The 15,911-nt window shown below is 40.2% G+C and overlaps 1 long non-coding RNA gene across 1 annotated transcript in view; it reads left to right on the top strand.

Moving 5' to 3' along the window:
• Nucleotides 1-3,186: 3,186 nt before the first annotated feature.
• The window catches only part of Gm38774, a 90,985-nt gene continuing 78,260 nt past the window's right edge, over nt 3,187-15,911 (top strand). Inside the window, exon 1 of the long non-coding RNA XR_868819.1 lies at nt 3,187-3,297. This is a non-coding gene — a long non-coding RNA (predicted gene, 38774). The remainder of the gene's footprint in view (nt 3,298-15,911) is intronic.

The following is a 15,911-nucleotide window of genomic DNA, read 5'->3' as shown; positions in this document are numbered from 1 at the left end:
GCAAGTCTGAATGAACCTAATCTAGAAAATTTCTCAACAGTTCTTTTTTCTCTGGAAAAGAGATCATTTTGTTCTCCTAGGGGAGAGTTGTCCTTTGTGATATTCTAGAGCTCTTTGGTTGGTCCAAATACATTAGACATTACTCTATCAGTGCTTGAATAACAGAATTTTTCTGGAAGATATTAGAAATGGAGTCATGGGTGTCTGTAAAAGCTGGTTTTGAAACCCACTTTTAGATATTATTAAAAGAATTGACTTAGGAATCCAAGGTTCTTAAACATGCCCACTTTGCACCAGACCATTGCAAGAGAGAAGTAAGAGAAGACTATTCCCTGTAAATCCAGGATATGAGCACATTGAGTGTCCTGCCTGCAAGCCTCATGTGTATAAACTCCACAGCACTAGTGAAGAAATGAAAAGAACCATCAACAAGCAAGCCTGGCATGTCAAGAGTCAAAGGTAGCTTAGTGATACTGGAAAAGACATCAAGTGATCTCCACACTCCAACCATTGTGAAAAAAGTTGTATTAATCAGGGCTCTCTAGAGTTTCAGAACTTACAAAATGAATGAATGAATGAATATATGGGATTATTATATAAATTATTGTATTCTATAGAAATATATAAACATATAACAATATATTATATAAAATATATGGAACTTATATAAAAGCGATTTATTAGAATGACTTAAAGGTGATGGCCCAACCAGTCCAATAATAGCGGGCTGTGAATGGAAAGGTCAAGAAGCAGTCTGGAATAGAAGCAAATCTTTCCACTCCAAATTAAACAGAAATCCCTCGCAGGTGTGCCCTCCATTTGGGGGTTTTAGTTAATTCCAGATATAGTTGAGTGGATAACCAAGAATAGCCATCACAGAAGGGAAAAATGAAATCATTCCCTTTCTGCAGCTTTAATGGTGATTTCTTTATATTTGTTGCAATGGTTTTGTTTGTTTTGGAGCTTGTGTCCAGAGAGTTCTAATCACACTCCTCATCTCATTACAGAACCCATCAAAACACTCTTTCAGTCAACAGCCCACCCTTTTGCCTTCTACTTATGTCTACCACATATTTCCTGGTATTCTCCCACTGTCTACACGTGCCACTGTAAAGGTTAAACACTTTAATCCCCAGTGTCAAAATTCCTATCTAATTTCAAAGAAAAAGAATAAAAGAGAACAAGAAAAATTCTCACATAAAACTATGGTGACAGACCTTGGCTCTGAACAGTCCATAGCACATTAAATTTTAACATTAATCAATATGAGGGAGATGTTCTGAAATCCCTTTAAGTTTCTTTCATGGGATATCCCATTATATATAGATGAGAAGAAGCAGGTGAAATGGAACTGGGCAGTCTCTATAATTTTTTTTAAATATTTGTATTTAGACTCTATCCTCATACTCATCTGCATATGAGAAGAAATCCTTCTCTTTATTCAGATTTCAGGAAGTTTACATGAGAAACAAATGAATTTAGTGAACATGAGCCTATTTCATTGACACATGAAAAATTCTAGTGGGTTGGAAATAAAATATGTAAAAATAATAATTATATAATCTAAAAAAGAAAAATCATGTTAATGTAATTGGGGTCTTTTTCTTCCCCCAAATTATCTTCTCTATGAATTCTGATCTTAAACACATTTTAAAATAGAGGAAAGTATTTTATTTTTAAAACTAAGCATGATTAGTATGAGGCTTTAATACATTAAGACTAGTAACTAAAAAAAAAAAAGCTTTAGATTATAGATTATAACACAGCTGCTGCATGGCCAGTAATTAAGAAAAGCACTTTGCAAATAGTTACAGATTAAAGACAATTATTCAGTAATGAATGCAAGCAACTATTTAAAATGTCTTATTTAATTGGTTTGGCATTTGAAACTAAAGCTCTAAAGGAGAATTTTAAATAACTGTCATTAAAATAGAACTTAGACTTCTGAACTAATTTAAATGAAAATTATTCAAAGTGTCTAACAGTTGTGGATCATACTGAAGTTGGGCTTTGTGTTTTCGTGAATGGGGACCAAATAAATGATGGACTTGGTGCCCAAAATTATTCAGTGAATAAGTGTGGTCAGCAGTGTCTATATAATATAAAGCGATCTCAATGAGAGTCAGTATTCGCAATCTCAGTATATTACTTGGCTTATAATGTTATGAAACACATTTTATGTCATAAAGCGTAGGGGAGACCTTAAGCTTCTTTTTCCAGATTTCCGTAGATGGATGGTAATCTTCTGCATATAAGTAGTGGATAAAGTGGCATTTCCTGAACGCTGTGGACACACTGAGGGAAGTGTTAGAGGAGGAACTGGGCATAGAATGGCATTGATTATGCCCAATGCAAATGAATCCAAACAGTTTAAAACTGAGACTAACATGCTAGACTCCTGTGGAAGGATATGAAGGCCTCTACTAGCTAGGCAAGAATAATTACTTTCAACTCTTTTCAGTAAAATCCATTCTGGTGACCTGAAAGCTGGCCCGATTCAACACCCATTCTGAAATGACTCAAAGGAGAAACGACCCTGACTGCTCATGAGATGCCAGTCTTTTTCTTTGCTCTTACTACCTCAGGTCCTTTCTTCTTATTCTGTGACCTCAGACAGCAAAGGAGAAGCTTGCCTACCATCAAACTAATCCCCTTTCCTCTTCCTATGCTGCCTACAAAGCTACAGAGAATGGCTGATTGATCAAACATAGCAATTTGGGAGTTAGCTTAAATCCAGGACAAAAACAGGCAAGCCCGTTTAATACCTGTTATAAGAGGGTCACATGGACTTGAGAAGGAAAGAAGCGCGAGCAATGAAAAGCAATCGATGATGCCAAGAATCAATATTTGCATGGCTTATAACAGAGAGGTGGAAGGAAATAGAAAGTCAGTGAGAGATCCATTAGTATTCTAAGCTTTCATCGTGCTAGAAGAAAAATAGGACATATTGAACTTGTACCTTTCCTAGTAGGAATACAGGTTAAATTCAGAATAATTTATATGCTAATAAGGATTGTTTTGTAGTATGAAATGGCTCATATAGAAATGAGCATTCAGGGGTAAGGTTACCCAGAGAAAGGAGGGGCTTATATGGTGCATCTTAAATCTAAGGCATTCACAGGGGAAACCTGAAATGCTCTAGTCAAAAGCTACAAAGAAGCCCAGTGCCACTCTTTGGGACAGCAGAGCCTTACTGCATCCTTGCAAGGAATCAATGAGAGAGCTTTGTTAAGAGGGATGTACTAAGCTAACTGCATCCAACTACCGTAACATCAAGGAGCTGCTGAAGCATGGAGGGTAAGTCCATGCTGTCCCTGAGATTGTTCCAGTCAATGCCTGACTATACAGCCATATTCCACCCAGTGCATTTCCTTTCACAGTTCTAGGGACCCCCTGGGCTTAGGAGAGATGTTCTAGGAGTGATGAAACAGTTGTAACATCTTACCAAGACACTCTTCCTTTTATCTTTTCTTCCTCATGTATCACTACACATTGTGGGAATGCCCCCTCTCTGCGACTGCTTTTTCTCTGGAAGGTTTCTCTCAACAAATCATTACTACTTCATTTTTGGTGTTTTTTTATTCCTCTTGTCTTTTTCTAGTTTTGGTGTGCAAACGTGCATGCTTGTGCTTGTGGTGTGTGTGTGTGGGTGGGTGGGTATGTGTGTGCACATTTGCATGTGTTGGACACATGTGTAGGTCAACTGGCATGTATGTATGGCAACATGTGAGGTTGATGCTGGGACTCATCCTTCCATATTACATCTTACTCAATAAGGCACTGACTCTTGGAGTCAGACTACGGTTGTGTGAGGCCATATGACAGGGTTCCCTAAGCAAACCCAGAACTCACAAATACTCAGATATGGCTAGTATAGCTAACCAGGCTAGCTCTCTCTGGAGATCTACCTCACTAGGAAGCTAGAGCTACAGAGGCGGCTACTCTCATCCTACATTTAAATGGTTCTAGGGATCCAAATTCCATGCTTGAGTAGCAAGCCCTAACCACAGAGCTATCTCCTCATCCCCCAACCTCTTCAACATTGTTATTGGTCTTGTCATTATTTTAATATTATTTATTGTACAATTTTATTGTGTATATTCAGTGTATACAGTACTTTGTTACATAAGGACATTGTCATACCTTGAAATGTTTGATACTTATTCTGTCCTCATGTCACCTTCTGGAGGACTTTCACATGCACACAGGATGATCTGACAGAGCCTATTTTGTCAAAGGCAAAGATCCACAAGGGCTCTCCATGACAGTGTTTGCTGCAGACCCTCTGGGCCCCTTTGTCTGCGTGGAACAGGTCTCTAAACCGGGTGGACAAAGCGTCAGATGAATTGACAGACAGATGCACACAGGAGAGTTTGTGTAGGATCTGAATGTAATGTCAAATCGAGCATCAGACTTTTTATGCAGAAGACAATAAGGAAGTCGGGTGACACACCAACAAGGTACAAAGAGGTTACTAGATTCTTACATAAAACAGAGGAATGCAAACACAGAAGGTCTAACAGGAACCACCTGGGATAGAATTAATTGTTAACAACTGGGATCAACAAGGTCTCCACCTAAGATTCACTTAATCTTAGAAGCCAGGGTCAAGGGCTTCGTGCCCTTGCCATAGTTCCTATTTTAATCTATTGTATAGTCCACCTTCCCCTTAGGCCATTGTAAATACGTGTGTATGGGTGCAACTCTACTATAGTTCTAAGTATCTATTCTGGTTTCTCCTTTGGTCTGAAACTTCCTTCTTCCTTAGTGATGGTAAATTCCTGTGTAAGGGAGTGACTAGCTTTTATTCAAAGTGATAGTGTAATATCAGAGGCTATTCTGAATGTCAGTGAATAGCAACATTTTTACTGAATTTCAAGCCCATGATCTTGCTCAAGGACGTTCTAGGACTGTTGGAACACTGGCGGAAGGCTTTAGCTATGTCAGAATTCAATCTTAAAAGGCACTTATAATAGGATAATACTAAAGGAGAGCATGTGGATCCATACACTAGACTAACGCGGGGATGGAAAATTAATGTAAGGGTTAGAGAGAATGCTAGACTCCAGGAGTGAGTTTCCGTGAAACTCTTCTGCATCGTGAGTAGCTTCCAAGCCTCTCAGCTTGTCAAGCTGACTCGACCAGAGTGCGTGGCAAGTGTTAAAGATTACGTGATTTCAAAACCACTCTTCAGTATTAACCCAATTCCTGTCTTGCTCTATAACTGACTTGATATATTAACCACATTTTCATCTGAAAGTCAAAAACACTAGATAAAATATTTTAAAATATGTTCTTGGTTCCACCAATGGCCTGAACCTTTAAGGAAAACTCTCAAGAGTCCTTAGCCTAAATTAAAATTTAAGCTTAAACAATTATGAAAGAACCCAAATTAGCTTTGCCCGTGTAGATATTATGAGGCTTTGTGAATCTAAGCCTTGGTTTTCATAACCATTTGAGGTATAGAGCTGCTGAAACCCAAGACAGGTGACAGCTTTTCTACATCAAGCTGCCACAGCCAAAGGAAAAAAAGAAGGAAATGTGCCACAACATCCTGTCAAGACCCTAAGAAATATCACTGCTGTAAGTCACTAAAGCTGCCTCTTTTAAACACTTGATAATCCAAGAATAACAGCATAGATGTATAAGCACAACCACTTGGGAGGCTGGGAAAAAAGAATCAACTTTGGGACCAGCCTGGGCTGTCTTTGGGTCATAAACCACTCTAGATCAAGGGTGACCCTCAAAGATTCAGGGTTACCATTGCCCTAACCACCATCCTTAAAATTGTGGACCAGAAATTGAAGAAAATGCCATCCAAAGACTGGTCCACCTGGGGATCCATCCCATATACAGTCACCAAACCCAGACACTATTGCAGATATCAAGAAGTGCTTGCTGACAGGAGCCTGGTATAACAGTCTCCTGAGAGGCTCTGCCAGTGCCTGAAAAATACAGAGGTGGATGCTCACAGCCAACCATTGGACTGGGCATGATGATCCCAATGGAGGAGTTAGAGAAGGGACTGAACGAGCTGAAGGTGTTTGCAACCCCATAGGAAGAACAATAATATCTGTATTAATACCCCAGAGATTCTAGGGACTAAGCCACCAACTAAGGTATACAACCAAGGAGGGACCCATGGCTCCAGGCACATATGTAGCAGTGGATGGCCTTGTCAGACATTGATGGGAGTGGAGGTCCTTGGTCCTGAGAAGGCGAAATGTCCCAGTATAGGGAAATGACAGGGCAGGGAGGCAGGAGTGGATGGGTAGGTGGGAGATCACCCTCACAGAGGCAAAGAGAGCACTCTCATAGAGGTAGGGGGAGGGGGCATGGGATAGGGGCTGCAGGGGAGACAGGAAAGAGGATAACATTTGAGATGTAAATACATAAAATATCCAATTAAAAAAAGAAGTCCAGATGAACATGTGCATTACCCAAGATGGTGGCTGATCACTGTGGTTCTAGTGAATAGGGAGGCATAGTCTCCAAGATGATGTGAGGCACGGTCCCATCTTTGTTTAGTCTGTGTTTTGTTTATCAAAACAGAACAACTAAAGAAAAAATTTCATGGTAATAAATTAAATATGTTGCCTATGCAAGAGAGAGTGACAATCCAACCTTGTCATAGGACAAATAAAAAGAACCCAACTTTATGGCACATTTGTTTTGAATTCTCATGAGTATCAATCAGGTAGAATTTTATTTGATATGTTTCTAGGGTGATGCAACCAAAAAATAAATAAAACAAACAAAGTAGCAAACATAAAACCCAGGTCTCCAAGAAGAAATGCATCAAGCCTTTAAAGCTTTCACAAATGAAGGGTTAACACAAACATCCCAGTCAACATGTACTCTCCAGAAGAGGCATGCCTGAGAACCAGGGCAGCAGTGGACGCAGAATGAGACTGGCAGAGACTGAAGACACAGCTATCAAACAGAGGCTATAAAATGCAGTTTTCCTCAAAGTTTGCAAGAATGGAATTGTATGGAGGAAGGCTAGGTAGAAACAAGGCTTGAGCGTTTGAGTAGAAGATTCGATATGCAGAAATGAGAGGCTTGCGAACTGAAGAGGATGCTGATGTTGGGGAATCATCCTTGAGTGAATGAACTAAAGCAGAGAAAAGAAAAAGGGATGGGTATAGAAGTTACTCGTGCAGAGAACTGAAACGCTGTGACAAATGTAACACTTGAAACAGTAACAGCAAAGCATCCTCTAGACATGAGCAACCTAAGATTCCAGAAGGACTACATATACTTTCTTCAGCTCTCACAACCTTTGAGGGAACACACAATCCCACCCAGGAAGAAAACTTACACACAAAAAAGGACAATCAGTAGTATTGGTGACTTCTATATTTACAGGCTCATGTCTTTTCAGGGTCCACCACCTTGGAGGCTGTGTCTCCCTATTCCTTAGAAGCACAGTGTTCAGCCACAATCTTGAGTGATGCACACGTTCATCAGACTTGTAAGGATGCTGGTGAGCGGAGTGTCAAGGCTGGATCTCTGAGAGTCACCCTTGAGCTGGTGTGGTTTATGATTCAATCAGGCAGCAGGTTTATTCATTTTGAGATTTGTGTTTTAGACTTTATTTTAGGCATTTTCCCCCCACTGAGGCTTCTGCTCTGTGCTGATGAATGAAAGCTTCAGCACTAAAATGACTCTTGGAGCCATGTTCCAACACAAGAGTGCCACACCTGTGCCCCATAAATCAGTCATGCCCTGCTCCCAGGGTAGTCGTGGTGACTTATAGTATTTGGCTGGTGGCATGCAAGGCTTATTGATATACCTTTTTTGTCCTGTGGTCAAACTTGATGTTCTGTTTTTATCTCATAATGAATTGCTGTTAGAACCACTTTTTATCATAACTTGTGTCAACCAGTGAATAAACCCAGGGTTTTGTTCACAGAATAACATGAATGGATTTCAGGTGTGAGAATGGACTCAGGCCCAGGGAAAGCACCTTCAGGCCCTGGGACTAGACAAGGAGCTGTGATAATTCAGTGTATAATTTTCAGAATAATGTTTGCTCTGATACAAATTATTTCAAACCTTAAGAAATATGCTTTCAACAAGGCCTGGAAGCAGACACCTGTAATCCCAACACTTGAGGCAGAGGCAGAGGGCAGAGGCAGAGGCAGAGGCAGAGGCAGAGGCAGAGGCAGAGGCAGAGGCAGAGGCAGAGGCAGAGGCAGAGGCAGAGGCAGAGGCAGAGGCAGAGGCAGAGGCAGAGGCAGAGGCAGAGGCAGAGGCAGAGGCAGAGGCAGAGGCAGAGGCAGAGGCAGGCATATCTTTGTGAATCTGAGTTCATCCTGGTCTACATAGAGAGTTCCAGATCAGTCATGGCTATATAGACCCTATCTCAGGAGAAAGAAAGAGAGAGAGAGAGAGAGAAAGAGAGAGAGAGAGAGGGTGGGGGGGGGGGAGAAAGTAGAAAGGAAGAGAAGGGGGAGGGTGTTTTCAATCATTTAAGTGGGGATAGCTGTATGGTATTCCTTGCATGTGCTGATTCATATCATTTGATTTTTAAAACTGTACTTGGTGAATAAGCCCTTAGTCACCTTTTCATTTTTCCTAAAGCCTTGATTTAATTAATGTAAAATCCACTTTAGCCAGAACGGGTTTTGCGTGAGGCATTATATTCTGAAAGTTAAAGCATGATATCACAAGGAAAACAAATTGCCATGTATGCAAGCATGAAATTAACCAGCAGAAGGAGCAGGCAGTGCTGGCATATTTATGTGCTCAGAAACACAAGGATTTGACTCCGTGTTTTGCTTTTCTCTTTCCCACATGTGTGCGATTCAGATTAGGCCCTCTTCCAGACGGGAGCATGTCAAATTTTCTCTGTTCAATGCATAAGAATATCTGGTTGTTACTTTGAAAGTGGTAATTACATTTTCTTCACAAATGCAACAAAACTAATCATTTTAATATTCATCGTTTACCAGAAAGAACCCAGATGCCCCTCAACAGAGGAATGGATACAGAAAATGTGGTACATCTACACAATGGAGTACTACTCAGCTATTAAAAAGAATGAATTTATGAAATTCCTAGCCAAATGGATGGACCTGGAGGGCATCATCCTGAGTGAGGTAACACATTCACAAAGAAACTCACACAATATGTACTCACTGATAAGTGGATATTCGCCCCAAACCTAGGATACCCAAGATATAAGATACAATTTGCTAAACACATGAAACTCAAGAAGAATGAAGACTGAAGTGTGGACACTTTGCCCCTTCTTAGAATTGGGAACAAAACACCCATGGAAGGAGTTACAGAGACAAAGTTTGGAGCTGAGATGAAAGGATAGACCATGTAGAGACTGCCATACACAGGGATCCACCCCATAATCAGCATCCAAACGCTGACACCATTGCATACACTAGCAAGATTTTATTGAAAGGACCCAGATGTAGCTGTCTCTTGTGAGACTATGCCGGGGCCTAGCAAACACAGAAGTGGATGCTCACAGTCAGCTAATGGATGGATCACAGGGCTCCCAATGGAGGAGCTAGAGAAAGTAGCCAAGGAGCTAAAGGGATCTGCAACCCTATAGGTGGAACAACATTATGAACTAACCAGTACCCCGGAGCTCTTGACTCTAGCTGCATATGTATCAAAAGATGGCCTAGTCGGCCATCACTGGAAAGAGAGGCCCATTGGACACGCAAACTTTATATGCCCCAGTACAGGGGAATGCCAGGGCCAAAAAGGGGGAGTGGGTGGGTAGGGGAGTGGGGGTGGGTGGGTATGGGGGACTTTTGGGATAGCATTGGAAATGTAAATGAGCTAAATACCTAATAAAAAATGGAAAAAAATAAAGTAGTTTGCTTTTTAGATCCAAATAAGGTAAAGTGTCCTAGTACTGCTAATGAAAGGTCCCTGTTCGGTATATAGGAGCATAATAAATATTATAAAAGTAAACAAGTCATTGTTAAATCACCATACTGAGAGTTTAAATGGAAATTAAACATCTAATTAATTGAAAGGCTGGGGAAATGGTTTAGCAGGTAAGAGTGCTTGCTACAGAGTATAAGAACTGAGTTCAAAGCCCCAGAAACCAGGTTAAAGAGTCAGGCATGTCCACATGCATAGCTCTACCCCAATGCTGCAGGAATAAAAACAAGAAGATTTGGGGGACCTGCTGAGCCAGTCCAGCTTCAAGTTCAGTAAGAAATCCTGAAGCAAGGGACTAAGCTGAGGAGTAATAGAAAAAAGACACATAACATCCACCTCTGGCTTCCAAATAAACAGAAATAAGAACGCACACACATACATACACAGAGAGACAGGGCGAGAGAGAAACTCAATTTTTTTCTTTAGAAGTAAACAAACTACCAGTTGGAACGGTGACCAGGACTGTAACTTTCTTTTGTTCTTATTTGAAATATGAATAATTAAATACACTAAAATAAACATACTAAGTGCATTGTATGTACATTTATTGCATTAAATGTGTATATTTTGTATATAAAACATAAGAAATCGAAGAAGATATCAGAAGATGGAAAGATCTCCCATGCTCATGGATTGTCAGGTTTAATATAGTAAAATGGCTATCTTGCCAAAAGCAATCTACAGATTCAATGCAATCCCCATCAAAATTCCAACTCAATTCTTCACAGAGATAGAAAGGGCAATTTGCAGATTCATCTAGAATAATAAAAAAACCTAGGATAGCAAAAACTGTTTTCAACAATAAAAGGACCTCTGGTCGAATCACCATGCCTGACCTCAAGCTGTACTACAGAGCAATTATGATTAAAAACTGCATGGTACTGGTACAGCGACAGACAGGTAGATCAATGGAATAGAATTGAAAACTCAGAAATGAACCTACACACTTATGGTCACTTGATTTTTGACAAGAAAGCTAAAACCATCCAGTGGAAAAACAGACAGCATTTTCAACAAATGGTGCTGGCTCAACTGGCGGTTAGCATGTAGAAGAATGTGAATTGATCCATTCTTTTTTTTTTTTTTTAAATCTTATCTTTTTTTTTTTTTTCCATTTTTTATTAGGTATTTAGCTCATTTACATTTCCAATGCTATACCAAAAGTCCCCCTTACCCATCCACCCCCACTCCCCTACCCACCCACTCCCCCCCTTTGGCCCTGGCGTTCCCCTGTACCGGGGCACACAAAGTCTGCGTGTCCAATGGGCCTCTCTTTCCAGTGATGGCCGACTAGGCCATCTTTTGATACATATGCAGCTAGGGTCAAGAGCTCAGGGGTACTGGTTAGTTCATAATGTTGTTCCACCTATAGGGTTGAAGATCCCTTTAGCTCCTTGGGTACTTTCTCTAGCTCCTCCATTGGGAGCCCTGTGATCCATCCATTAGCTGACTGTGAGCATCCACTTCTGTGTTTGCTAGGCCCCGGCATAGTCTCACAAGAGACAGCTACATCTGGGTCCTTTCAGTAAAATCTTGCTAGTGTATGCAATGGTGTCAGCATTTGGAAGCTGATTATGGGGTGGATCCCTGGATATGGCAGTCTCTACATGGTCCATCCTTTCATCTCAGCTCCATACTTTGTTTCTGTAACTCCTTCCATGGGTGTTTTGTTCCCACTTCTAAGGAGGGGCATAGTGTCCACACTTCAGTCTTCATTTTTCTTGAGTTTCATGTGTTTAGGAAATTGTATCTTATATCGTGGGTATCCTAGGTTTTGGGCTAGTATCCACTTATCAGTGAGTACATATTGTGTGAGTTCCTTTGTGATTGTGTTACCTCACTCAGGATGATGCTCTCCAGGTCCATCCATTTGGCTAGGAATTTCATAAATTCATTCTTTTTAATAGCTGAGTAGTACTCCATTGTGTAGATGTACCACATTTTCTGTATCCATTCCTCTGTTGAGGGGCATCTGGGTTCTTTCCAGTTTCTGGCTATTATAAATAAGGCTGCTATGAACATAGTGGAGCATGTGTCCTTCTTACCAGTTGGGGCTTCTTCTGGATATATGCCCAGGAGAGGTATTGCTGGATCCTCCGGTAGTACTATGTCCAATTTTCTGAGGAACCGCCAGACTGATTTCCAGAGTGGTTGTACAAGCCTGCAATCCCACCAACAATGGAGGAGTGTTCCTCTTTCTCCACATCCTCGCCAGCATCTGCTGTCACCTGAATTTTTGATCTTAGCCATTCTCACTGGTGTGAGGTGGAATCTCAGGGTTGTTTTGATTTGCATTTCCCTGATGATTAAGGATGTTGAACATTTTTTCAGGTGCTTCTCTGCCATTCGGTATTCCTCAGGTGAGAATTCTTTGTTCAGTTCTGAGCCCCATTTTTTAAGGGGGTTATTTGATTTTCTGAGGTCCACCTTCTTGAGTTCTTTATATATGTTGGATATTAGTCCCCTATCTGATTTAGGGTAGGTAAAGATCCTTTCCCAGTCTGTTGGTGGTCTTTTTGTCTTATAGACAGTGTCTTTTGCCTTGCAGAAACTTTGGAGTTTCATTAGGTCCCATTTGTCAATTCTCGATCTTACAGCACAAGCCATTGCTGTTCTGTTCAGGAATTTTTCCCCTGTGCCCATATCTTCAAGGCTTTTCCCCACTTTCTCCTCTATAAGTTTCAGTGTCTCTGGTTTTATGTGAAGTTCATCCATTCTTATCTCCTTGTACAAAGCTCAAGTCTAAGTGGATCAAAGAACTACACATAAAACCAGAGACACTGAAACTTATAGAGGAGAAAGTGGGGAAGAGTCTCAAAGATATGGGCACAGGGGGAAAATTCCTGAACAGAACAGCATATGTGAATATATATGCAGCATATATACAGAGTATATATACATAGGTATTTTGTAGTATATACAGTATATATATATATATATATATATATATATATACATACATATATACATATATATATATACACACATATATAGTGATACTATATATAGTATAGTCTATACACAATCTTGTATTACTACATACTGCATATGATTTTGAAGAAATGCAAAGACTGGTACTATAGCTCAAATATCTACTTTACCTAATGCTTGAATGCCTCTCTTACATTATTTTTTTTGCCTAAGCATACACAGCATTATACATTATACACTGATGTTTCCTCTCAAACAAAGCAACTAGATCAAGCTCAAAATTAGTGGAGCCATTTCACGTCTTTCTAGAGACATGCATATCTAGCTTCTACTAAGTTCTGAGAAGCCATGTGAAGAGGGAGGGTTGCTGTTCTAACCTCTGTGGACTCCTTTTAAGAGCCTGGTGGGATGAAGACTCCCAGAGCTGCAACAGAGACATCCTAATAAGTGTCTGCTTTGTGTGCCTGATTTGTCAGAAATCTAGGTCATTGGTCCCATCATGACCATCTCTCCAGTTGTTTGATGTAAGGACTTATAAGAAATGAAATGTTCCAGGAGGATAAGAATAGTGATTAATGCAAGATAGAGCTCTGTCTTCTGCAAGGCTTAAATAAGGTTTACAGGGATTATAGATATTTCTTTCCATGAGTTTAACTTTCAAAGGTCATAGATATTTTTGGAAATTTTTCATATCCTTTTAATTATCATATATATTATTTTATCTATAAATAAAGATTCTTGGGTTTATTTTAACAGACTTAACTCACATTAGGTTTTTGTTTTTTTTTTTAAATATAAACTTTCTGTGGTAACCACTGCTGGAGCCTTGGTCCTGTTAACAAACAGTGGGTTTTCCCAGGATGATCAGTGAATTTCTGATAAAGAGACTTTGTGAATCCAGTCAGGTAGCTGTAGGTATTGGAGCTATGATATCAAAGGTGGCCTTGGTAAAGTTGCCCCAAGTAACCATGCAGCCTCTGGCTGATGTGTAGCCATCAACACTGGTCATCAGGGGGTAGATTCTTGATCACAGGGCAGAGACAATGCCAGTGAAGGAATGAGATGCACCAACACAGAGCCATAGCAGCCTGTCACCTTGCATGAAACAGTGTGAGGTTAGCCAGTTTTGTTCTCCAGTAGCCACCATACCTGGATGAAGGAAAGCTTGGCCAAGATGATGACTTCCTGGACAGCAGTGGCTACCTCCTTGGAGCACCAAGACCAACATGACTCCAGTAGTGGCAAAAGCCTTGAACCTGGCCCACTAGCCAGCCAGAGTCTGCTCCTGCTCTGGTATGAGCTTTAGAACTTCATCCTTTAGGGATCCGCTCAGGAAAAAAGTCAATATTCTAGGATGCCTTAGTGGGGAGGGAAAACAGTAGATCTCTTTCAGGGACTTGATCTTCATGTCCTGACCAAGCTGCCCAGCTTGATGATGGGCATCCTTGTCTTCAGCTTTACCTTCAGGAGCCCTGCGACCTGGATCAGGACCTTGGCCTCTAAGACCACTGTGGTCTCCTAATCCTGAGCCCCCAGGTCCTCCAGGCCCTCCAACTGCACCAGTGCTATTTGTTTTTCTAAAGAAGTGATTCTTATTGAATGTACTTATAAATGTAAAGTTCCTTTTAAATGAATGGTTATGTACCAGGTGTTTTGTTTATTTAGAGTGAACCATCTCAGAGCTGCCAGCTGCCCTAGCTGACACAAAGATGTTTTATTAATTTTATTAATTAATTTATTAATTAATTTTATTAATTTTTATTAATCCTTGTTTTTTTTCCTCCCAGCCCCACATTTCCAGATAAAAGACTCAGACTCAAAATATATTTACAAAAATCATGGCCATATAGGTAGGCTCTTCTCTGACTAACTATAACTTGAAATGTCCCATTTATTAAAGCCTATATTTTGTCCCATGGTTGGTTACCTATGCTCAGGTACCATGAGTCCCTCTTGTTACATCTTTCTGGCAAATCTTCCTTTTAGGTTTTCTCCAGATTCCTTTGTCTGTCCCAGATGTCCCTCCTCTATTTTCTGACTAAGCCATAGATCATGGGCCTTTTAATTGACAGGTGATGCATTCATACAATACACAAGATGTCCTCTCTACAATTAATCATGAAAGCTTGGCCTCAGCTTAGGCTTATTCCCAACTAGCTTTATAGTTACATTGGCCCGTGTATACTAATCTATGTTCTTCCATGTAGCTAGTTACCTTCTAGTAAATCTCCTTCCCCAGTGTCTGACTCGTGAATTTCTCCCCTGAGACTCTTTCCCAAAGTTTCTAACTCTGTCCGGAAATTCCACATATCCTCTTCTGCTTTACTATAGACTGTTCAGCTCTTTATTAAACCAATCAGAAGGTGATGGAGAAGCTGTTTACAAAACACTAAGACTGATGGTGCTTCATACATAATGTACAAGAGATTATCCCAACATTTATTAGAGACTCATCTTACTGATTAAATCATTATTAATTTAGTTGTCTTATCTTCTAGACTTCAAGAATGTCTATGCTATAGATTATACTATACAAGTAAATATGTAATTTACTGGTTTATGTTTATCATTGAAATGCACTTGTGTTTATAAATGTGTATATGTATCTGGAATGAACCACCTGGGGACTACTAAGCATTCAGGTGCACATTTGGGAGGGTAGCAAATGAAGGTGGTATGTAAAATGTAACTTTTATTCACCAGACACAATTGTCATCTCAAAGACTTACTGATGAATAAACTCACTCTTTCTAGCTCTTTCTAAACTCTGGCTGTCTGGTTTAGCACAGCTGTTCAGGCTCAACCTCCTCTCCAAGCTGACTAGTTCAAATTAGCTTCTCTTAACTTCTAACTGAACTTCTCTGCTTGGAAAAACTGCCTCTGAACTCCAAAAAAACAAACTGCACTGACTACATGAACAGAACTGAACTATAGTGCACAAAGTCAGTGACCTTAGCTGCACTAAACTGAACCGTATTCACTAACCGGCTTCTCAATTAGTTGTCACTTTCAAACATGGCTGTTTCCTTCTACAAACTAACCTTAAGGAATTAAAGGTGTGTACT

Source organism: Mus musculus, chromosome 6 (assembly GCF_000001635.26).
Source record: "Mus musculus strain C57BL/6J chromosome 6, GRCm38.p6 C57BL/6J".
In the NCBI taxonomy this organism is placed as follows: Eukaryota; Metazoa; Chordata; class Mammalia; order Rodentia; family Muridae; genus Mus; species Mus musculus.
This window is presented reverse-complemented; position numbering and strand designations above follow the sequence as displayed.